At 37.4% G+C, this 24,422-nt stretch overlaps 1 long non-coding RNA gene across 4 annotated transcripts; it reads left to right on the top strand.

Annotated features, from left to right (window-relative positions):
- Positions 1–582: 582 nt before the first annotated feature.
- Positions 583–22,253, top strand: LOC130924539 (uncharacterized). 4 transcript variants are annotated; one of them, XR_009064901.1, is made up of 5 exons: positions 583–669; positions 4,549–4,604; positions 4,703–4,837; positions 4,943–5,069; positions 20,911–22,253. It is a non-coding gene; the product is annotated as an uncharacterized LOC130924539 (long non-coding RNA). The 4 variants fall into 4 exon arrangements; XR_009064899.1 differs by having other exon boundaries at positions 613–807; XR_009064900.1 differs by lacking the exon at positions 4,549–4,604 and having other exon boundaries at positions 603–669.
- Positions 22,254–24,422: the final 2,169 nt, after the last annotated feature.

The raw sequence follows: 24,422 nt of genomic DNA, 5'->3' as shown, positions 1-24,422 counted from the left end.
TGAAGTGCAGCCATCAAGACATGATAGAAATTGCCAAGTGCTACATACAATTATAACAAAAGTCACTGTTAAATTTGAGTAATCATGATGTAGCTGAAGATATTGATTGTTCTTTGATTGCACCAATAAATTCATATTATTTTAAAAATTGAGTTTTATTTTTGTTTCATGTTGCACGCTATATACAACGTTGTAAGATTAGTCACCAATTTTTAAGGGCATACGTAACTATTTGTAAGATTGCCAACGGCTTCGGGTTGACAGGTATGTTTTCGTTTGTCTTGTAAATTTTACGATGAACTACCACTTGTGACTTCAGTGACAGAAAATATTTCAGTGCACTGATGTAGTAATGTACGGGTAATAACGCCACTGTTCAGGCTAAATTTGCGTTGAAGAAGTGTGCCCCCCGAAAAAAATGTAATGCCCCCCCCTGTAATTTCTTTCCGCATTGTGTCATGTGCTGTCATGTTTTTGTTCCCAAATGTTCTTTGTGACATCTTTGTGTTCTCGGTTCTTTATGACACAATAAGGAGCACTCTGTCTTTGTGACGCATTTGGAGCGCACTGTATTTAAGGACGCCTGTGCCTATCAGCTTTGTCGGACGATTCTGTCATGAACCACAAACCGTTTACGTGGATCTCAATGAGACTGGATACAGCGAATAGGTTTGTATTGAATAAAAAGTACCATAAGGGAAGCAGGCCAAACAGTTAGCAAATTTAACAAAGTCCAATAGAAAATAAGAGCACAAAAAAACAAAATGATCAAAGTTGGAGAGCACGAAGATGAGGGCACAAACAGCGGTAAGCGTCCGACAAAGCTGATACACACAGTCGTCCTTAAATACAGTGCGCTCGTAATGTGTCAAATGATTTACGGTCATCGTTTTTTTTGGGGTAGTAGTTGACTTTTTTCCCTTTTATTGTCTTAATCTAATATAAATCTGGGATTTCCCTTTTGCTTCACTTCCGATTGACTACCTGGCCGACTGAGGAAAGAATCAAGGTTATTCTAAAAATCAAATGTGCCAATTCGTTCATTTGCCGCAGAAAGAACAGTTTGACTGTCTCCTGTCGGTATCCTATCCGAAATGAATCTTTCTGGTCAGTTAGTGAGACACAATCTGAGTCGACTGCTTTGTAGTGAGCATGTAAACTAAAATAACTCCCCCGATTAACTTCAATCATCTTTAGGGATGGGAATTGATACGATTTTTACGATTCCGATTCCATTATCCATATTGCTTAACGATTCGATTCTTTATCGATTCTATTATGGATTCTAATTTGGGGGAAAAGAACAAACCTTTTGATTGGCATCGAGTTTGTTTAATCAGAAGTCACAACCTTACAAACTCACAACGAGGTCAAAAGCGGCCCAAAGCCTCAACGCTAACTGTGGCAATAAGTGGCAAATGCTCAAGAATGTGTAACATTTTACTTAATATTTTTCTAATAGAAATAAAAAAATTGGTAAATATTGGCATATAGGTCGTTGTTCTGCCTTTGGCAATATGTGTTACAGCAGGGGTCCCCAAACTTTTTCCTATGAGGGCCACCTAACTTTTCCCTTCTCTGGTGAGGGGCCGGGGTCAGTTTTTAACAGAAAAAGTGTGATGATTGCAGGAGTGCCTAAATGTAAAAAATTGTTTTTCAGAAAGCCACAATCAAATAACCCTTTCTCGATTCTTCACGGAACAAAAGTAAATAAAATAAAAATAATAATATAATGTAATCATAATAAATAATAATAACACTATCAATTAAATTGATACTAACCAAATAACCCTCTCTGAGTTCTTCACAGAAAATGGCCAGGAAATAAATAACACCATTGAGAAAAAAAAAACATCAAAATGCTCTCTGGTATTGTTCAGGGGGCCGGACCAAATGTGGAGGCGGGCCGTAGTTTGGGGAAATAATACACTTTAACAGTTAAAGTGTATTATTTACCATTATATTGAAATACATGCCTTTTAGTTCTTATGGTGCTTTTAACGCTCATATGGGGGCGCCCTTGTGCTTCCTCACGCGAAGAAGAATGCGCTCACGTGAAGAAGAGCACGCTTACACGCGAAGAAGAAATGCCGCATCCAAGCGAGTTAGTGAGAGAGGGAAATACTGCTACGAGCCTACGTTATTTGTTAATGTTTGTAAAATACCTACAGAGGCAATACCTGTATGTATCATCTTTTGTGTTGTTGTTGTGTGTTTCCACTCGCGATCGGACACTTAAATTCAGTTGTGTAGGGGTTTGATCGATGTGCAAATGCTATCAGACGCATGCTAACAGTTTGTGTTATTATTGTATTAGCAGCTAATCATTGCTGATTTACGTTGATGCAAACCTGTTTGTTATTGGGGACGAAATTGATTTGTTTCATTTCTATTTTTAGTTTCACTCTTGAAGTGCTGGTTTAATAAAGTCAGCAAATTTTACCAACGTCTTCTGCATCGTCATTTGGGAGTTTAGCTAGCTGTATAGCCATGACTGAGCCTTAGCGTCTCGGTGAGGACGGTGCAGTCGCATTCCCTCCCGATGCAGTTATTGCCACCTTGCAATGACTGCAAGTCGCTTTGTTGTAATTTTTCCTCGTGAAGTGAAGACACACTTTCGAGCGTTTGAACCTACGTGCTGTCATTGTTATGTTTACGGCTGCAAAGCTCGTGCTAAACCATCGTAACCTTTCATTTTCACCCTCTTTCCTGGTGAAGTGTAGTCAAACGTTGGAGCGAGTGGTTCTTGGCGCCATGCTAGTTTGATGCTTCTGGACAACAAGACACGTCACGACGCAATATGCGCCTTTAGGAATCGTTAAAGGGATCATTAAGGCTTTATCATTGTGATGTCGAGGCCTCGAAACACTCGGAACCGGTTCGGAATTGGAATCGGATATCGATTCCCATCCCTAATCATCTTGCGTCCACACCAAGCCCATTAACTTAAGTCAGTCTGTAATTCAACTAAATTATTCAAGTTGGGGTTTGAGTTTTTAGTAGGGTTGTCCCGATCATGTTTTTTTGCTCCCGATACGATCCCTATCGTTTTAGTTTGAGTATCTGACGATTCCGATATTTCCCGATCCGATTGCTTTTTTTTGCTCCTGATTTAATTCCAATCATTCCCGATAATTTTTCCCCATCATATACATTTTGGCAATGCATTAAGGAAAAAAATGAATAAAACTCGGACAAATATATACATTCAACATACAGTACATAAGTATTGTATTTGTTTATTATGACAATAAATCCTCAAGATGGCATTTACATTAACATTCTTTCTGTGAGAGGGATCCATGGATAGAAAGACTTGTGACTTTGTATATTGTGACTAAATATTGCCATCTAGTGTATTTGTTGAGCTTTCAGTAAATTATACTGCAGCCATGCCCAAATGCATGATGGGACGTGGAACCATGACTGTGCATAGTGCTACCAATTGATATATCTTCTCTGCGTTGGAAAATAACATTAGGTGTTAAGAAAAAGATCAATTGCTACCTTGCTTCCCCACATTGCTCCCCATGATATTTCTAATCGTAGGGAGAGGGATTGTAAGGCTTTAGCCAATTCAAAATCGGCTCTATTCATTTTACGCTGCCTTTTATCTCTTTATATAGGTAAAACGGAGCCATTACAGATTGAGCGCAACAATGCGTGAGTGGGTTGTGCAGCACATGCATTAATTGTGTTACATATTTTAATGTGATACATTTTTTAAAAAAATTACAGCCGTTATTGGGATACATCTGATAACCCTACCTAAAGCCTAAACTGAAGACTCTGGATGAGTGTAACATATTATGTCTGTAACGTTAAATGCAATTAGGAAACAATTTAATTAAGAAAACATATATTAAAAAAGGCATGGCCGATATTTCTTTGCCGATTCCGATACTTTGAAAATGACGTGATCGGACCCAATCGATCGGCAGTTTTTAGTGAGTCTGCTGACTTAAGTGAGTGATCAAATCAATCTGAATCAGTTGTGTTTGCGGTGACCTTCTTGAATCATTTACCAATTGTAAGGTGTAAGGTTTGCTAACAATTCCACAGAAGATTTGGCCTCTTTGGTTGACTCTGTGAATACATTACTCTCAAGACTCTTCGCTTGGATGCACCTGCTAAGGCAGTGGTTCCCAAACCGGTCCTCAAGTACCCCTGTGGGTCCTGGTTTTTGTTCCTACCGATTGAGCACAGACCGTTTAACCCAGGGGTCTCCAACCCAGTCCTCAAGGCCCACTGTGGGTCCTGGTTTTTGTTCCAGCCGATCCAGCAGAGAATTGAACCAATGAGGCTTCTGCTAAAACAAGCCACACCTGACTGCAATCAACTGATTGCACTTGTAAAACACCGGATTGGGGAAAAAGTGTTGTCACTTTGTATGGTAGGAATGAAATCCTGCACCCACAGTGGGCCTTTGTGGAATAGGTTGGGGACCCCTGGTTTAACCAATGAGGTTTCTGCTACAACAAGCAGCACCTGATTACAATTGTAAAACACCAGATTAGTACACATGTGTCATCCTGTTTTGTTGGAAAGAAATGCAGCACCCACAGCGGCCTGATGTGGAATAGTTTGGGAACCCCTGTGCTAAGGTAAGTGAACCTGATTTTCACACACCAGACAAAATTATCAACTGTATTGACAAACTATTCTAAAGATGAATGACACAGTTGATTGCTTTTGACGACAGGTTGTGAACTTGTGATTAAGGTGGGTGGCAGCAGGAACTGAAGAACTGTTTTACTCAACCAGTTGCTCCATCGATGTACTAGCACTGAGCCACTGAGAATCTCCAACGCTCATCATGGAGGCCATCATTCCACGAGTATGTGTTCATGTATTGGCCTAAACAACCCCCAGGGCTTCTTTAATTATCCAAAAACACATTGACAAGGACCACAGCGCAGCTTTCTTGTGATTCATTTACTAGAGCGGCGGCCGACTGTTTTGGCTGCCAGCTAAAAGGCTGCCCTCCACAACGGCCTTGAACTGGACTGATGAAGGAATCTCATGGGAGAGCAAGAAACAACCGCAAAGATTGTTCATTCATTTAAGGGGTAAGTATTTTGCGGTATTATGGTCCTTTGTGATGAGTAGGAGTGGAAGGCTTGATTAGATGAGATAGCGTGCGTGACTCAACTTCACAAAAGATCGGGAAAAAACATCTTTCACATGAAAAACTTATGCATCAGTTTTGCACAAAAACAATTTAAAAATCAAGCCCCTTTCAGACTTATACCCCGCTAAATTCCTGTGTAAGGTGACGCGGGATTTATCTGTGTCATTATAATAGCGATATACATAGGCGGCTCTTCTATTCAGGCAAAGTAGGCGATCGCCTTAGGCCCCCAACCGGCTGCCCTTGCCCCACGAGCAAGGGCTTGGGCCACCGGAGCCAGCAGCACCCACAACTATTTGTCATGTATAATTATGTCAGCATCACAAACAAATAACAAAAAATAAAGCAATTTGAATGCTGCATTTATATTATCTCCCCCCCCCCCCCCCCCCCCCCACACACACACACACTACAATGGACCATTCCACGACGACGGCTGAGTATCAGTCGTTTAGCTTCATTTAGCGCCGTTTAGCTTAGCTTAGCTCCGTTTAGCATCGCTTGGCTTCGCTTAGCTGTTCGTTAGCTTCACTTAGCTCTCCCGCGTTTTTCATGCCGCTAAGCTTGCTATTTTTACAGCTCACTTGCTACTTTGCACGTCGGCTATCGTTTAATTCGAGCACATGAGCAAACGTGTTCTCCACGAGAGCCAAAGTTCGGTGAGGGAGAAGTTGACAACAGGCCGCTAATGCCTCTTAACTTTCTTCTTCTTCACACCGAACATAAAATACACGACAGCACAACCTGTGGCGAAACAATGCAATACAGTTCCAATCAGTCGTACAACAACACTCGAGCTGGTTAACAGCATTTGCTAATGAAAAAAAAAATAAATCTATAAGTGACACCACAAGCAATGATGAAGAATGTTTTTTACGGAGTGTAAAGCTTTCGGTTAGCGGTTTAGCGAACGTACGTCCGGTGAACATTTCAAAATAAAAACACATCATGTTCTTCATATAAATAACGATTTCTGGAGTTAATCCCACATACTTCAGAATATTATAATATGTAAATACTACATAATACAGATTCTACACTAAGAATAGCTTTCAAATGACACTCATTATGACAAGTATGATTGGCAATGAATAATTATTATTATACTACTATTATATATAGTAGTATACTATAATAATGCTAGATTTTTTTTAAAAAATTGTTTTGAATGTTTGAAAGTTAAAATCAGTGTTCTGAATCTGTTTATTTTCCATTCTTTTGACCTCATTGTTTATTAGTGATTAGTGTTATTTACATGATTATTTGTCCCTTAATAAAGAATTTAAGTCTTCCAAAATGGTTTTGGGAATTAATAAGCGTCACAAAAATTTAATTGCTATATTAGTTTAAAAAATAAATAAATAAATAAAAAATTAGATTAGTCGACTAATCGTAAAACTAGTCGGCTGACTAATCAGGAGAAAATTTGTCGTTTAGGACAGTCTAGTGTACCGGAACATATTTACTCCACACCCTTCTCACCTTTTTAACCCATGAAGAGGGCTCCTGGATATGTTCGCCTTAGGCCCCAAAATTGCCAAGTCCGCCACTGGCGTTATATTTGTGCACAATTCTGAGTGGGCAATTATATTTTTAGCATAGAAAAATATATCGAGCGAGCAATTAAAGATTTTGAGCAAGAAATGATAGATGTTTAGCACAGAAAAATATAAATTATTTTTACTCTGTGCTCCATAATTGTGTCTGCATGTTAGTTTTACCCGCTCAATTCCCCCATCCCTCTCCCCCTCAATATCTCAACACCTGCGCTCGCCGGTTTGTCCTCTGTGCTATGATTCAAGTTAAATGTGAACCGAAGCCAATCAGAGAACTGGTGGAAGTACAGTGTATCACAAAAGTGAGTAGTGTAATTTGTGTCAGTGTTGCCCCATAGAAAGATATACTTAAGTATCTGCAGAAATGCGAGGGGTGTACTTACATTTGTGATACACTGTACATCGATTGGCTGTTTGCCCTCCAATCAGTATTGTTTTTGGCAGCCCTTTGAATTTTTGTCTTCGTCTTTTGGACGAAAATACAGTACTTATTAGCCTTAAACATATTTGTCATTTCAAAATGTTTTCATCTTCGTTTAGTGTTAGTCGACGGAATTTCATACAAATTTCATCTCTGTTTAGACAAAACAGTTACGCAAAATGTTTTCGTCTGTACAATTCAAATGCAAAAGTTGTAGTCCCAAGAAGGGGTGAAAGTGGCTAGGGTTTCATGCTGGAACTCCACGACGTGAAGGTCGCCACGGAGCCAGAATTGTAATTTTTTTTTTTTTTTTTTTTTTTTTTTTTGGGGGGGGGGGGGTGTCAAACTTCTTAACTACTGAAATGCAAACTGTTTTAGCAGAGTTATTCCTATAACACATACAAACACTGATTTTCATTCAAAATTGTATTTTTTCAATGATTTGCAAAACAAAAACAGCAATAACCCCAACCTCTATCTCCTAATTTTTACTTTCCCTCATATTCTCACATACTAAATGCCAAATCTCAATTTCAACCATAGGATGTATATTAAATTTGAAGTTAATGTAAACATTTCCTTTTTTTTTTTTTTTTAATAATAAAGATATAAGTAACATACATTCAGAAAAAAAAACAAATTACGTATATTATGCTGAGTGAAATGGAATATATTTTGAAGATCGCGCAAACATTGACTTTTTTTAAATCATAAGAAAATAAATAAGTAGCCTAACATATATGAACAAATATAAGTCCAAAGTTTAAATTGACAGCTAAGATGTTCTGAACCTCCCCATCAGAGCAAATGAAACTAAATATGATAAATAAGCCTCCTCAACTCTTTCGTTGCTCTTAAAGATTTGATCCATTTTATGTCGCATTGCCCATTTTTTGTCTCATCAATTCAACTTTTTTTTTCTTTTTCTGTTCTGTAAAACATGCACATTTGAACCAATCAGGGCTAACTATCTCTGCTGATCACATGTCAGTATGTCAGCCAATTGAACGGACAAATGAGTCCAGGCGTTTTGCTTTGCACATTGACGTGACTTCATCGTCAGACTTGGATAACTGCAGCAGCTGGGGAAACCTCCATGCCGTCCGTGGAATAAAATAAATAATAAATATTGGTGGAAACTGATTACGCTACACAAGCACTTTATTATGCTTGTTGTTAACACTTGTGTATGTAAATCTAATGTTGGTAGATTGTTTTCTTCTTGGAGATGAAATTCATGTGTGGCAGCTTAGCATTTTTTATTTTTTTACATAGCATTTTGACAGTTGCAGTCATATTTTCAGAATCAAAGCACCGTGTACCGGAACAGCGTTCCTGCCCTGAATCTTATACCGGAACAGCGTTCCTGACCGTTCTGGCCCACTTTCACCCCTGGTCCCAAGATAAATCAAGGTTTCCAACAATTTTGAATGAATGTAGACAGACTAGCACATATTGTAGTGTCAAAACAAGGTCAAAACCAACTTTGTCATGATATTATATACACTGAGCAAGAAAAGCAGGACTGTACATTATTTTCAGTTAAACCTACCTAGAAGCCGCGAACTGCATGTTCAAAAAAAGTTATCCAAAATCTCCCGTTGCTTGCTCAGAATTGTGGCAAAAATAGAACGGCCAATGTCATGTTCAGTTCAGTTCATTCACACATCGAATCATGGTACACACAAGAACATGGTCATATATAAAGTGCCCTCCATAATTATTGGCACCCCTGGTTAGATGTGTTTTTTAGCGTCTAATTTTTTTTTTTTAATTCAAATAATATGGGACCTTAATGGAAAAAAAGAGAAATCCAACCTTCAATACAAGTGCATTTATTCAGTGGGGAAAAAATCCCACATAGAGAAAAAATTGTTTGACATCAAATAATGTGTGTCACAATTATTAGCACCCCTGGTGTTAATACTTTGTACAACCCCCTTTTGCCAACAAAACAAGGTCTGGGGACTGAAATGGCCTTGGGAGGAGCTTGATTTTGTGTCTGGTGAACCATTTCTGTGTAGATTTGGCCATGTTTAGGGTCATTGTCTTGCTGAAAGACCCAGTGACGACCCATCTTCAGCTTTCGGGCAGACGGCAACAGATTTTGATTTAAAATGTCCTGGTATTTCAAAGCATTCATGATGCCATGCACCCTAACAAGGTTCCCAAGGCCTTTGGAAGTGAAACAGCCCCACAGCATCACTGACCCACCCCCATACTTCACAGTGGGTGTGAGGTGCTTTTCAGCATGCGCATCTTTCGTGGCAAGCCAGACCCACTTAGTTTTTGGTTCCAAAAAGCTCAATCTTGGTCTCATCTGACCAAAGCACACGGTCCCAGTTGATGCTTGGGACCGGGGTCAGATGACACCTATACGCATACATACAATACATACATACAATTAACTATGGAAAATTTCAACATTCTGATTACATCGGCTTTGACATGTGATACCTTAGTAATGTTATTCAAAGACTCAGCATATTAAGCATACATTGCAAGGAGGTGAGTTTTCAGTTTTCTCTAAAAAATGGAGTGTGACATTTTAAAGGGATCCTCGATCTTAGACATGTTGGCTCTAATAAACCACAAATGTTGTACTAAAATATGTTGTGAGAAACACATAAAATGTTAAATCAATGGCGATATTTTGACCGATAGTTGGCGCCATGTTTTGCGGGCTCAGAGTGATGACGTAATGGGACGTCTCCAATTGTGTATTGCTGCCTAAACTCGCAAAGTAAAATGCCACGATGTGCTGCTGTTGGATGCAATTTCCAGTCAAATGGAAACAAGGGGAGTGAAGTGACTCTACAGAGTTCCTATAGACAAGAGGAGAAAGGTTTGGGGAAAATGCCTGTAGACTGACAAAACTTCCCGAACACCCTAGGCCAGGGGTGTCCAAACTTTTTGCAAAGGAGGCCAGATTTGGTGTGGTAAAAATGTGGGGGGCCGACCTTGGCTGACGTCCTTTACGTAAAACAATATATTTAAGCACATTTTAGCAAGCCATTCTGTGTGTCATATTTGCTTTATTATTATTTTTTTGAATGAATAAATTTCAACAATCTCGCAACTAGCCTTTGTGGCGTACTCTTTCGAATCTCAGGCTCTTGCGAAATACTGCTGCTGTGAAAGTAAACTAGCTTCAAGTTGCTTCAATGTATCGCTACGTATTTACCCTGTAATCTTGTCGTACATGTCAGCGTGTCTTGTTTGGTAATATCGCCTCACATTGAACTTATTAAAAGCAGCTACTGTCTCTTTGCAAATGAGGCAGACACGGTTGTTGCGTATTTTAGAGAATAGTCCAATTTCCACTTATCCTTGAAGCGTCGGCCGTCGCAGTCAACTTTCATTTTTTTGTTGATTTTCGCCATTTTAGAAAATTGGGAGTATAGGGTCACACGGGGTAATGTTGCTTAGAGTGCTGCTGCCTTTTAGTGGGTAAATGAGGCGCAGCATTTAGTGTATAAGCTACTTCATATGCTGGTAGAAGTACTGCTGACCAATTAAGTCTGTGTGTGGGCCAGTCGTTACTGATTCTATGACAGAGGCTGGGGGCCGGATGAAATTTGTCCACGGGCCGCATTTGCCCCCGGGCCGGACTTTGGACATGTCTGCCCTAGGCTTTGTTCTCGCTATTTTTCTCCTACCGCGTTCGAGGCTTTTAGTCGACGACAACTTATGAAAGAGCTCACCGGAGTGGCTGGACATCAGCGGAGACTAAAATCAAATGCTGTTCCAACTATTTTCTCGCACAAGAAGCCTCAAAGCGCTTGGATAGCGAGCGAAATGCGTGCAATAAAGTGCCAAACAAAAGAAACTCTGGCCGCTCTCTTAGGCAGGCAAGCCGCTCCTGTCGCTACAGCAGTAGGCGAACCTTCGGGTGTACCATTAGTCACAGAGGAAGCTAATAATTCACATCTACTGTCAGTTCATCAGGCAATAAGTGTGTCTGTTCAGTATTCACCTAATATGAGTGATGCTGCCTCTCAAACTGATCCAGACACGTCCGATGCAGCGGTACAGTGGCCAGCTGATGTGTGCCGAGCACTTACGTAGCTAAACGTGAGTTGGATGTACAAGACATGGAGGACACTCGATCCCAGGATTTGTTCCCATCAGATGACAAATTTAATGAGGACAGTCAGCCACGACAATTCTGATCCTGACCAACACACGGGTGCATTCATAGTTTTATTACCTTCAGTGTGAGATTATAATGTCATTAGTCATGAAAATAAAATGCACGAATGACAAGGTGTGTTCAAACTTTTGGCCTGTACTGTATGTAAAGCACACAACAGCTCTGGATGCTAACAATCTACATAATTATATTGGAATAAGTTTGATCACGCAATAGCGCGCCTTGAGGATCTGCTAAAAAAAACCGGAGTTCGACCGCAAACTCTCGTTCCGTTGTCATTGAGACGCACGTGCTGCAAGTACACCACCATTTTTGCCCAACTCTTGTCTCATCAGGTTTTTCCTGCTCTGCATTTTGCCTTTGCTGCTCGTCTTGTGAACGACCGATAGTGATATCCTGCTCTTCACTTTTCAGCTCAAATTGTAAGGGCAGAACCGACGACATGATGGGTTAGCTACTGAGTGTCATGCTTTTTTTGTTGTTGTTGGTTTATTTTTTTATTTTTTATTTTTTTACAAGTGACGCTAGAATTTCGGCAGCGGGCCATGTCACGTCACTGCACTGCGACGTCAATAAGAATGGCGACCTATCAGTTAAAATAATTTTACAAATTTTATCAAAACAAAAACATTAAGAGGGGTTTTAATATCAAATTATTATAACTCATACCAACATTTATATTTTAAGAATTACATGTCTATAAGACCGAGGGTCCCTTTAAGTGTTTCGTCAAGGTCATTCCAGATCTGTGGTCCTCTGCACACAATGCCAAAGCTTGAAGACTTTAGCCTTGTTTTTCCCAGTGATGTGAGTTTTTCTTCTGGTAGTACAAGTGTCCTGAGTAGTACAGATTGGGATGATATCACTTAATTTATGGTTTAGTTTATGGATTACCTGATACATTATGCAAGCATTTTTATAGTAGTGTTCTTTTAGCCTCAGAAGGTGGTGGTGGTGAAATATTAATTTAGTTGGAGCATTGAACTCAGACTGTGTTAGGGCACGTATAACTTTTTTCTGTAGTGTTTCAAGCTTTTTTAGATCGGTTGGAAATGTGTTACACCATATGATATTACAATATTGTACATGTGGATCAAATAAAGATTTATACAGAGTGAGAAGTGCATAGAGTGGGACATAATGTCACAGTTTAAAAAACAGAGCAGCATTTTTTGACAGTTTATTTGTGAGTTCATCAATGTTTTTTTTTTTTTTTTTTTTTAAATTAAGGTACTAATCAATATGGACCCCCAGGAATTTTGTAGACCAGGCTCTTCAAGGGCGTAGGTTTGGTCTCAACGTTGGTAGGGACGATATAACAGCATAACCTGCATGTACACTTTGTGCTGGGGACGGGGCATGCATAATGATCAATGCAAAGTAAATCTGTATTATGCTAACTTTTATTTGTATTGGTTCAGCCTACACTGTTCAATTCAAACCTTTGTTTTCAAAAACTACTAAAGAAACATTTTGAAAACTTCCAGAAAAAAATTCCGGATTTTAAGAGCAAATTAAAATTGCATTATTTGAACATAATTGAAATAATATTAACATACAAAATAAATACAAGCATGTTAATCATCTCTTAATGATCCAGGAATCGATAAATAAACATTTGTCTTAAGACCACTCAACATTTGTCTACATAAAGAAATTAAATATAACTGAAAAAAAATATTTGTCAGGAAATAACAAAAAAATAAAAATAAAATGGAGCTGTCCTTCAGGTAAAACACTACTGCTTCTGTCCACAAGCACAGCCAAACGCAACAAAGAACTGAAAGCTGCTGTGGGCTGCTTTAAGACCACCTAAATAAAATAAAAAGTAAAATCGGGGAGGTGGGGGGGACCTCGTTTCACTACATTTCTCACAGTTAATTTAACATTAACAATAGCAAACACAAACAGGAGGACCCTTCGCTCTAAGCAGCTTCCTACTCTAGTTTTGCAGGATAGCAGGTTCAAACAGTTCAATTTTATGCTAACTCTATTGCAAATTTAGTGGTGTGTTCCCCACTTCCACAACATTGATGTCTTTTTACATTTCTTACAGTGACTGCTACTGGCTGAAAAAAAAAAAAACACCTTATAATATCCCTGATATCTAATGATTGTGTGTGTGTGTGTGTGTGTGTGTGTGTGTGTGTGTGTGTGTGTTTTTCCTTTTTTCTTTGGGGGGGGGGGGGGGGGGGGTTATCAAGTCATCAGCCAATCAAATAAGTGTTTCGGAAGGGAAAAAATGGACCAGCACATTCAGCAAGTAAAAAGGGGTACATGTAAGTCTGAACATAATGAAAATAATTCACTCAATAATGGTGGGGTCAGTTACAACAATTAAAGCACATGGGATGGCAATTTAAATGACATTACTGAAGTCATTATGTAATGCAAATAAGGCTGCTTAAAGGTTGGTGGGGACAATTTTAGCATCCTGAAAAGTTGGTAGTGTTTTCTCCCTTCTGTCCCTATGCAAACCTACGCCCTTGGACTCTTTCAATGGTTTCTCCATTTATGTTTAAGCAGATTTGTTTGATGGGCTGTTTTTTATAGTAACGAAACACAATGCAATTTGTTTTAGTGATATTTAGAGAGAGTTTATTACATTTCAACCATGTGTCTATTTTCTTAAGTTCACTATTCATGATTTGCTCAAGTGCAGAGGGATTTTTATGGGAAAAGAATACATTTGTATCATCAGCAAATAGAACTTTATTGAAAACGGAGGAAGAACCCATTGTGAGTACCGATGGATGTGACTGGCGCATGTGTAGTAGATGCACAAGCTAACTGCATGTGTTGATTTAGTATGTGTTTGTGTATGTAATGTTTTGGGGGATTTTGTGAGTACTGACAGATGTGAGTGGCGCACGTGTAGTAGATGGACAAACTAACCGTGCATGCGTTTATTTAGTATGTGTGTGTGTTATGTGTTTGGTGATTTAAAAAAAAAAGTTTATAAATAATTGATAATATTAGTACTAATAAAAATGGCTGTATTTCTTGTTATTTTTTTTATTTTTTTTAAATCAAAACCTATTTGATTTCTATTTATTTTCCGCAATAGTAGTGCATAGGTTTCCAGTTCAAAAAAAAAAAAAAAAAAAGACAAAAATGGGATGAAAAATGGGACTGACATCCAACACACACACAATAGAAAAAAATAAATAAATAAATAACAACAACCAAAATAAACCATAAAATTAATCTCGGTCACTGCCAGTGAGCTTCATGATCATTGCACATTGAGTTTTAGTAATGGTTTTGGATAATAATACAATAATAATAATATTTTTATAATTTTAATATCTGATTTTTTATTTTATTTTTTTAATCAAAATCTATTTGATTTCTATTTATTTTCCGCAATAGTAGTGCATGGGTTTCCAGTTAAAAAAAAAACAAAAAAAAAAGACAAAAATGGGATGAAAAATGGGACTGACACCCAACACACACACACACACACAATAGAAAAAAAAATTAAATAATAATAATAAAAAAAATAAAAATAAAAATAAACCATAAAATTAATCCCTGTCACTGCCAGTGAGCTTCATGATCATTGCACATTGAGTTTTAGTAATGGTTTTGGATAGTAATACAATAATAATAATATTTTCTTTCTTGGTATTTTGAGGGAAAAATAAATTTACACTGCTATATAAGCAGTACACTGCCTACTTTCACTTATGTGAGTCATATCTTCATTGTGGCCCCATGAAAATATATAGTTAAATACCTGCAGAAATGTAAGGAGTGTACTCAATTGTTTATATTATTCAAAAATGTGTTCATAATGTCATACATGCAAGGCACAACTTAATAGTCACATCCTGTCGGTACTCACATTGGGTTGCGACACCCAGGTTGGGCACTTTTAGACTTGTCCCGTGTTGGCAACTCCACGCTCACTATGAGGTGAGGGCGGGGGGCGGGATTTTATAAACAGCATATTACGTCATTTTTGGTCGGCATCGGGCAACAAAATAAATCACGCATATCCAAAGATGGACGATTTCTCGGCTCTGTCCAGTAGCAATTTCATTTCGTTATGTTCCCAGTTTAATTTAGCAAACCTTCCAGTTGGCCATATTCATGATAGTAATGTTTGTTTACCGTTCATTTTTTTTCTTTTTTGACTTGGTGCGAAGAAATAGAACATGACGAACGGCCCGTCACGATGTTTACGTCAAAGCCATGCACAAACAGAGTTGCGTCACTCTCTGATCACGCCGCGGGTGGTCACGTGGTTCATATAGGCGTGAAACGTTTCAGGCACGAGCAGCGCCGTAATGGCTTTCTATGGAAGTGACAGTAGTGATTGGCATTTATGAGGAAAATGGGAAAAAAATCGCCTAAGTACTTGTTTGTAAACAGTGGTGTTATCAGGATGCCAGGTGTGGGTGGGCATTAGTCTTACCTTGGGGGCAATAAAAAACACAAAAAACAAAGCTACAATGCTATGGTAGGTCGAAATCCAGCACAGGGCTACTGCACCTTAAAACATGTTTTGTTTTCTCCTTGAGATAACTGTTTTGATTTGGTCTAAAGAAATAAAAGTTGATTTGATTTTATTTGACTTAGAACACATCTGAAACTGAATAGTATGGACATGCAGGTGACAATGATTTTTTTAGGTAACCTATTGTGGTTCCTCGGTTTTATTATTATTACAGTTATTCTATGTTCGGCAGCCTCTTTGAGTTCAATTTGACCCTCTTAGAATGCTTTAAAATACACCAAAATCGGCAGGCAGGTCAAGACAGGTGCAATCTTTGATACCGTGTAAAAGACAAATTCCAAATACACTATGTAGCGCCCCCTAGCAGTCATTCTTTGCCCCGCCGACGCTTTGAGCCCTACTTTGACCCCCTCAGAATGCTTCAAAACTCACCAAACTCAACAGCCAGGTGAACACTGGTGAAAACGTTGATATAACGAAAAAATTAAAAAAATAAATAAAAAAAAATCTGCGTAAATGTGTGTAGCGCCCCCGAGGAACAAAACCAACATTTCTTTTTATTTTATTTATTTATTTTTTTATTTTAGGGTGAAAGAGGCGGTAACAACGCAAAGATTAAAATTTAGAACACATCAGTACTATATGAATCGGATACCATAGGCGGTGCCCAGACTGCCGTTAGTACTACATCCAGTTTTCTTTGGGTGGGCAGAGCGTGTCCGTGTGTGGGCACTGCCCACCCATGCCCCCCCTGGTAACGCCCCTGTTTGTAAATGCTAGTTTTACATTTGGAGTGGTAAGGCGACAACTTAAAACGGTTACGCAGTGGGGAACTTTTCCATGTTGTGGAGGGAAAGTTTAACTAGAAATGGACTATTACATTGACATGCAAAATGATTTCGTTTTTTTTTTTTTTTTTTAATGGTTTTTCTTGAGAATGTCTAGATTGTCTTGATTAACTTACCTGTAGTAATTTATTAAAGATAACTAAAACAATAACAATTCATTACTCTTTGATAGGGGAAATCATATTATTAATTTAAAATGTATTCACCTAACATTTTATTGATCAGTGGGCTGTGATCATAGGTGGAGTTTGACTTATGGGGCAGGGGGGGCACAATATGTTGATGACCCCGAAACGCAGTGTCAGAAATAAAATTAACTTACAAGAATATTTAAAATAAGTTGAAAATTAGCGTTTTTTTGTTTCCCATCATTCTTGAAGGGGATTCTAAAATCAGGCTGCTTAGGCTATACTTTTCGCCAAGATCGTCATCCAGTGAATATGGTAAGCCCACCGGTGTCGTGCCAATGTAGTTACCCAGTCTGGGTGGAGCCACTGCACTGCACTGATTTGCTTGATTTCCTAGTTTTGGTGATGTAAATATCTGTGAGGTTTTAAAACATGGCACATCCATTTAAAAAAAAAAAAAAAAAAAAAAAAACTTCTGTCGTCTACCGTAACAATTGATTAAATAAAAAGAACATTATGCATTCAAATTGCTCTTCACACCCACAAAGTCATCAACAATATCCTGTAAAGTCCACCTATCAGGTCCAATGTTAAAATTTTAATGCTGCAAAATTGCTTTTTTTTTTTTTTTTTTTTTGTCTTTTGGAGAAGTTTAACTCATTGCTAAAAGAGAGAGAGAGAGAGAGACGCGAACTATGCCAGTGGGAGCAATCCCTGAAGGAAAGCACCACATTATAACTAAACCAGACGAGGTGCATTGATTTTTGCTTTTGGAACAAAGTAACTGTCCTCTAGACAGGGCACTCACTTATATGGAATGCCACCCAAACACTTTCATAGCACTTTTTAATGACAACTTCAATGTGGCCTAGTCACCGCCTTGATTTGTTGTATCTGTATGTTAAAATTCAACGTTTTGAAATGATTAAAATTTTTTCAAAGACATCGCAAACTAATTTCTGAGAACCTGACACTAACTCAGTGCTTCTCAGTTATTTTCTGTCACGCCCCCCCAAGGAAGACGTAAATGTTTCGCGCCCCCCCAAACTCTCTGCCGCCACTGTAAATAGTATCATTTGTCTATAAAATTACTATTATAAATACGCATCTGCCTAACATTGTGTCCTTTTTTTCTAATAAAGAAAAAAAGTAACATAGATCAACTTATAATAAAGTATAACTTTATTATAAACATTGTTTTGTTTGTAACAGAGAAGACTTGATGTGCATCAATTTGCCTGAATTAAAAAAAAAAATTCACATCCAAACTGTAAAAATACACTCAAGGTACATTTTTGACCATTTGATACAGAAAAATAAAATGTAATAAAATCAGTAAATAATACCAAATTAAAATTGATTAGAAACATTCACTCATGAGGACAATGTGCCAAAAAATTTGACCGAAAAAACAAATCTGAATAAAAGGGGGGAAAAAAAGTGTCCTTGGACAGGACAGTTTTTATTTTTGCTGCTCACAGTATTTACCTCCTTTGCAATGATGTGGAGTTATTTTTCAATTAGCATGCTAACAATGCTCACTGGCTTACTGATAGAACACTGACAAAGCAGGAAGATTGTTGGCAATATACTGTAGGCACGTTTTCACTGAAAAAATCAAGCGGCTTAACAATGATTGATTTGGCTTCTTGCTATCTGCTATAATTATTTTTAGACACAGTAAACAGTGGTCTTTCATCATCACCCACTGTATTAAAAGTCAAAGCTAAAAGGCAAACGGCTCGAAAAAAAGCGCATTCACGGCGGCCGAGGTAGAACCGTAGGTGAGGGCAGTCGTCGTGACGATCCCAAGCCGAAAATGGCACTTCTCGGGCGGCGACGTGAGAACCGGACAAGACAGCGGGTCGCTGCGTGAGTCCGGTCGGAAAACGGCTTTCGAAAACGGCGGTGGCACACTGCTCTTCATATCTGTTGTCTGTGTGTGCTGAGTGCTCTTCCTTAGTTCAAAAATACTGCGCGCACTCTGAAAATGAGAGCGCCACTGCCACCTACTGAGTGGATGTGCAAGTACACTTTATTCCAGTACGGCAAAAAAAAAAAAAAAAAACGCATAAAACATGTTCCCCGAGGTCACATGCGCCCCCCCTGGCATTGCTCTGCGCCCCCCCAGGGGGGCGCGCCCCACTATTTGAGAAGTACTGCACTAACTGGTGGATCTTTTAAATGAAAAACAACAGCGACACCTGTTGATAATTGCTCCTATACTTGCTGCTTGTCTTTTATTAGTATTATTTTATTTTTGAAGATTCACAACCGAATAAGCAGTACATAACATATAACATATGCTAAATACACATTGAATGTTATACAAAATTTAATGCAACACCTTACTTGCAGTCCTTATTACTTGATGTAGATACTTTAACTACAGTATCATGTATTCTATGTAAAATGACAGGAAATACAGCCATAGCATGCGTATACAAGGCTTAATAGCTAGTTAATTAAACTTTTAAAATGAATAAATAATTTAAGACTAATTGATATACAAAATAGAGATGAAAAATGATTTTAAGATGGATAATTACAACAAGTAGTATGTCTGCCTCAAAGATACGGGATCAAAATTTTTATCACCGGCTTCCTGCATGGGTTTTGCACTGGATGACCTTGCGATAGGCTGCCAACTTGTTCAGTTCAGGTGACTCCTGTATATATAATTTTAAAGAATTGATTAAAATCCATGTGTAATTTAAATTTGGCTAATAGATCATATCAATTATAAATATATTAAATGAAGCAAAGTTGTTATAATCAAGGTTGATATTGAATAAACAGTGATCCCTCACTACTTGGCACTTCAAATTTCATGCCCTCAGTCCATTGCGGACCCCCCCCCCCCCCAAAAAAAAAAAATATATATATATATATATAAATTAGGGCTGTCAAAATTAACAGCGAACTCTTGTGGTCGCTTTTCGACATGGTTTATTGTTTTCTTGCCAGTTCATTATGGCTGCACGACGTCTCTGTTGTGCTTATATGATCCTTGGACAAGATTTGGCCGTAAGTATGGTTGTTGTAAAGAATACATATTATGTTAATAAGCGAAATGTTATATTTTTTGTATGAGACGCTTTTTGTTTATGTTTAGTTAACCTGTATAGCGTGCTAAGCTAACGTTGTTGCTAATGCAATGCTTGTGTATTTTTTTTTTTTGTAGTTTTACGACGGTCTAAAGAGGACAATGGTTTGAGGCCATTTTATTAATAAATCAGATGAAAAAGGAAGAAGTCTGATTATTAAGGCATCGTTCACTAGCTGTCTAGCTTTGGAAAAAGTGGACGCTTTGGAGTGAGGACAGCATAGACAGATTTAAATGACAGTAGAGTGAAATGCCCACTACAGTCCTTATGTACCTTGTGTTGAATGTATATATCCATCTTGTGTCTTATCTTTCCATTCCAACAATTTATATTACAGAATATATATATAATTCACGGAAAAATATGGCATATTTTATAGATGGTTTGAATTGCGATTGAGATTAATTACGATTAATTAATTTTTAAGCTGTAATTAACTCGATTAAAAATTTTAATCGTTTGACAGCCCTAAAATAAATATGAGCTTTCCTGATCTGTCTCACTCCCCTCCTTGCTCATTTTCTTGGTCAGGAAGTGCACTGCAGTTGCTTATTAAAGTTAACGATGATTGACAGACGTTAAGGATTGATCTTTACAGAGATGCATGGAAGTCGAAACTTCAAAATGCCACATGCGTCAATCATCGTTTAACTTGTCAAACAGTTATTGTGGAAACTCATTGTGTGTAAGTCAATGAAGCATTTAATAAAGACAAGCATTTTTCTGCTTTGTTCTTGTTTAAAAATAATTCGGCGAAATAGTGATATGTTTAAAAGTTATAGTTATTGCATTTGAAGTGCTTAAAAAGCATTTACTAAAATTGATATGTTTACATAAGTTTTTTTTTTTTTTTAATTATTATTTTGATTTTTTTTTTTTTTTTTTTTTCCCATTAAACATGTCTTATATGCTAAATCTGAATAAATACATTGAACACACACACACATTTGGTGGTTTTTCACTTAATGCGGCAGTTCTGGTCCCCATTAATAGCGAAAAACTAGGGATCACTGTTATACTATTACTGCTTAACTGTTTGGTATTTTTAAAACACGGTATGATTTATTCCTTTCTGAATTGAATTTTATTTTTCTCTCTCTTTAGGCATTCATTTTCTACACTGTGGTCATTTATTTCATCTGCTGTTTCTGACTGTGTATCATATTGCCTCTGCAAAGCTCTTTGAGACAACCTTGTGATATAGGGCTATACAAATAAAATTGAATTGATGCGGACAATGTTTTGACTTACTTGGAATTGTATTGTGTTTTAACTGTTGAACTCGAGATTTCCTTTGTTTTTTTCATTCATCAATTTCAATACTGCTTGGTGTATTAGGACACATTGTTTGAAAATCGTAATTTTTTTTTGGTTCCAAATCTGAATTTCAAAATTTACATTTCTTATCCCGAACTAGTGTACTTGCTTGATCTAAAGCACCCTGCGCGCTTAGGCCATGTCTACACGTAGCATAATATTAGGCAAAAACTTTTTCTACGGTTTGGCCTATCATCCCATCCGCTCGCACATTTAAACGAGGGTTCTTAAAACCTCCGTCCAAAGTGAAGTTGTGCGAATTCTGCGTTTGTGGCGCCATCATGTGTACACTGATAACCGACGCTTTCACTGTGAAAACGTCACTGACTGCAACAAACTTTGTCCCCACGTCACACATGAGACTAATGTTTACATTTAGAGTAAATAAGAAGGTGCTTTTTTTTTTTTTTTTTTTTTGCTTCCATTTATTGACAAACTCCTGCAGTGCTTCATATTGAAGAACACATGCGAAGGACGGGGTGGGGGTATTATGGACAATTGTTTTTCGTACATTGTTATCAATGTACTTAAAAACGAATAAACGCAGTTGGCAGTGGAAGCTTTTTTCCACCCACAAGCGTGCTGGTGTGGACGTAATTAGTTTTTTTTAACGTATCAGGGCAGGATCCTTGGTTTTAAAAAAAAAAACCCTACTAGGTGTAGACATGGCCTTAATTTAGCGTCCTGCTTGTTCCAAGAACAAGAACCAAGCAGGGTGAGGCAACATTAATTACTATGCTCCTCACCTCTGGAACAAGTTACTTGAAGGTCTGAAGTGTGCTCAAACTGTTAGCTCCTTTAAATCAGGGCTTAAACGCAATTGTTTACCATAGCATTTCCTTCAGTGTATACAGTATTTCAGATTTCAGGTTATTTGCTTTTTATTCCTTTTTTATTTTTGTTTAATTTCCATTTCCGAACTTGATTATTTTTTAATTTTCTTGGTTATTTAATGTGATTTTTATGTATAATTGTATTTCCTGTTTCAATTGTCTTTGTTTTTAACTTTGTTTTTTATTTAATGTGATTTTTACAAATCATTTCATCTCTGTGGATCTTCACGTGACATAAAGCACTTTGAAAGAACTTGTGTTGATTTGTACTATTCAAATAAATTTGCCTTGCCTTGACTTGCCTGTTACAAGCAGCAAGTGAAGGAACTAATCTGCTTTGACGCTCTCGCTCGTCTCTTTTGTCGTCCATGTCAGCGTGCGCTTAATTCAATTACTCAAGTTGATTCCTGTGTCCTACTTTGGATCCAGACAGAAAGCTTGATGTCTCATCATGGCATGAACAACATTTGTAACACTTTTAGTAATGCATCTTTACTAATGATAGTAAGAAGTTAACACTCCACTTTCATCTTTTCATCTGGATCCTTCTTTTTGTAGGGCCAATCTTATTAAAAATATTTTCATAAGATGCTCGACATCTGTACAAGGACAATGATTGATTAACAAATAGAAAACATTCACTCGAATGCTTCTGTAGTTAGTTAAATTGACTCCATATAGACTTTAACCGTAGGCAAGTGACTATTTTTGAAATTTTAGCAATTATTCGAATATTTATTTTGAATTTTATCAAAAAGTAAATTGATGAAATTAAGATGAATGAAAACAGAAAAACACTGTTTACGGACTCGGGTAACAGTCTAATGTTGAATATTTTTTTCATAGTATTCAACATTGGTGGCGATAGACATCTAATTAATTTAAACCGTGAAGATTAGCTGTGAATGCTCATGTTTCAGTGCCATTGATCGTACCCGACGTTCAATCCATTCTGACATTTGTTGATTCGCTCCTCCCCGTCAAAATGGATTGGACGTGTAGCTCCGTCAATGGCAGCCATTGAGTTAAATGAGTGCCCTGTAAGGGTTAAAAAAAATCCTTTGTGCATGAAATGGTTAATGAAGATGTTACATAATGTTCCCTCTGATTGTAATCCGTAATTTGATATTAATAGAAAATAAACAGGTAATCAACTAATTCAATCCCAATAGTTTTTTTCCCCCCACCTATGTGATGCCGTAGCACTATTTGGCCGCTAGATGCTGCTACTTACATTTGAAAGGATCCCATCGCCATCCAAACTGAAGCTGTCGGTTAATTTCTGTAAATGTGGAAAATGACTTAATGTATGGTTTTTTTTCAGGTAAGACTTCATGCACGAATTATGTTTTTGTTTGTTTAAACCCTTACAAATCACTCTTTTAACTTATTTTCTGCCATTGACGGCGCCAGACGTCCAATCAATTTTGAATGTTGTCATCCGTTCCAGTCAAAAAGGATTCAAAAGTTGACCATTTTTTTTTTTTTTTTTTTTTTTTTGCTAAATTAAAAACAACAGCAACGACAACAAAAAAACTGTATTTTTACACTCAAGACATTTAACCCCTCTATGAGGCAAGTACATATTTTTTTCCAATTTAAAAAAACTCAATTGTTAGCAATTATTATTGGCTATACCTCTTTTCATCATTAATCATGATTGTATTTTTTTTTCATATTACTTTCATATCACTTTAAAGTTGTTTTTATTTCAAAGTGTTTAGCTCATTGCACGCCACCAATGGCACGGCATGTCCAATACATTTAAACCGGGAAGACGGGCATGTTTCAGTGTCATTGACGGAACTAGACGTCCAATCTACAACTGAACATTCAACATTGATTGGACGTCTAGCTCCGTCTATGTCACTGAAACAACAACAGCAACACAACCAGACGTCCAATCAATATTGAATGTTCAGTCGTCCCTTCCAGTCAAAATAGATTGGACGTCTAGCTCCGTCAATGGCACTGAAACATACCAGTCTTCCCGGTTGATGGCATGCAATGAGCTATAGACTGTGAAAAAACAACTGTAGAGTTATATGAAAATAATATGAAAAAATACAATATGATTAATTTTTAAAGGAAATATAATATTTGCTAACAATTGAGTTTAAGTTGGTAAAAATAGTTAATTAAGAGGTTAAATGTCTTAAGTGTAAAAATAAGTTTGTTTTTTTTTTTTTTTTTTTTTTTTTAATTTTTCCAAAAATGTGTGAACTTTTGAATAGATGTCCACTGTCCTTGCAAGGGTTAAAGAAGTTTTTCTAGTCAAATACAATCTCTCTAAGTGATTTATCCTATAGTTTTTGTATTAAATAGAAAATCAAGTTTTTTTGTGCATAATTCGTCATTAAATAAAACAGAAAAGACATCCATTAACGAACTAATGGATGTCAAGTGGACGGCATTGGGGATTGTTTATGAGTTAGTGTTTCATATTTGGGGAAGGAAGACTGCACT

Source organism: Corythoichthys intestinalis, chromosome 11 (assembly GCF_030265065.1).
Source record: "Corythoichthys intestinalis isolate RoL2023-P3 chromosome 11, ASM3026506v1, whole genome shotgun sequence".
Classification (NCBI taxonomy): Eukaryota; Metazoa; Chordata; class Actinopteri; order Syngnathiformes; family Syngnathidae; genus Corythoichthys; species Corythoichthys intestinalis.
The sequence above is the reverse complement of the archived record's forward strand: the minus strand, read 5'-3'. Positions and strand labels throughout refer to the sequence as shown.